This window comes from Nannospalax galili, unplaced genomic scaffold (genome assembly GCF_000622305.1).
Source record: "Nannospalax galili isolate Female #2095 unplaced genomic scaffold, S.galili_v1.0 scaffold1338, whole genome shotgun sequence".
NCBI classification, from domain to species: domain Eukaryota; kingdom Metazoa; phylum Chordata; class Mammalia; order Rodentia; family Spalacidae; genus Nannospalax; species Nannospalax galili.
Window position 1 is genome coordinate 617,867 of NW_008341041.1, and position 1,822 is coordinate 619,688.

Below are 1,822 nucleotides of genomic sequence, written 5' to 3' on the forward strand. Positions count from 1 at the left end.
GCAGAGAAAGAGTACATCTCTTTCACAAGTGGGTGCAAGTTTCTAGGTTCACAGTTGAATTAATACAGTTATACAACATTGAACTCAGTATAGACCTTGTTAGATATAAAACTGAATGAGTTTTTACCCTTTAAAGATCTCCATTTCATTTTAAAATATGCTGTTTCCTACATTTTTAATGCTACTAATACTTAAATGTTTGCACATGTGTCTTTAATCTCTATGCATCTGATGATTACTAGTCACAGTTGATAACACTCGGATCCTTAGTACCTGAGTATGTATATAAAGTCACCTGGTAGATTTCGCTGGTAATGTTTATCACCTCTACTATTTAACATGAGGTAAATTTTTATGCTTCCTCCTCAAATATGTCTTTTTTTTAATTTGTTGATTTTTCTGTGTGTATATCATACAGAACATTCTACACAATCTTATTCATCTATATACCCACTTTCCAAATGGCACTCTCCCATAGCCTCCCTCTCCCACACACTGGAGCCCATATACTCTGTCATCCCTGCTCCTGTCCACTGTATTGTCGACACCCCCAGCCATTCTCCAGTGCTTGCCCATCCGCTGAATCTAGTCAGCCTATCTAGAGATCCTTGTTTTAGGAAGATCAGCTGTTTCTCATCTGGCAGCAATCGGTTGTCAATATTCCTTTAGATAAATTGATGTCTGCTGTTCATTTTCCCAGCACTATGCTGGGTTACTGTCTGGTAGTCTCTTGCGCCACCTTGGCCGATAATTCAAATAAAGGTATCTCCTGTCTGGCATTGTTTCTTCTTATGTAGCCTTTAGCTATACATACAGACTCTTAAAAATTATATTGACCCCATTAATATTTAGTTATACTTTCCTTTTTGGTGTTTAAGACCCTACAGCCGACCCAGACAGAACAATTTATTTTTACTCTAAAGGTCATTTGAGGATCTGTTCCTCAGCGGTAACATGGGCTTGGGAAGAGCCCCTGGCTCCTTCCTTTTACAAGTTCCATCTATGTGAAGATAAGTCAAAGGGCCAGCTCAAACATGACTGGCTTCACTTGGAAGCATGGAGGAAATGTTTCCTCTGTGTTGACCTTCCTCTTTGCAGACAGGACACTGGTTCAGGTCCATCTGGTGGGGCTTCCACAGCCTCCCTGCTCAAGAGGACAGGTGAATCACCACAGTTACAGGATATTTTGAGATGCTCATAGTCCCCTGGAACTTAGTCAATCTAGGAGGGCAAGGAGAAAAAACTGTCCTTTATGTTCCCCTGACCAAATTAGTATAGGCCTCATAGAATGGCTGTTAAACATCCAAGAGTTAATTCCACCAGTCTGCCATGTAGATAGAGCTTGAGCAAAGACCAAATGCTATCATAAACCTTGCTTAGGCATATATTACATTCTTTGATCTCGTTGTATGTGCAATTTGTCAGTAGATTGTTGGCCTAATATGGTTCACTCTGGTTTTCTAAAACTAGCTAGGCATTGTTTATCTCTCACATTGTCTAACCCTTCCACCACGGTTTCCCCATTTGAGGTGCCCCTGTTTTTTCCATTTCTCCCTTAATAATACCCTTCTCCTACAGCCCCACCTCTCTTGGGCTCCTTCTTTCCCTTTATCTCCTAGGTTCCTTGTATAACCTTCCCTCCCTGCTCCCCTAAAAATAACCCCTTTATTGTTCATGTCTCCCTTGTTAAGACCTGTTTCCTACTGTTCTTCTCTTTCAGATTCTTTCTTTTCCTTTACTTCCCTACTTCCTCTTTATTATCCTGGTTCCTGTAGTTATGTCTGGATACATATTCACTTATAAGGATTTGATGCTAAGATCC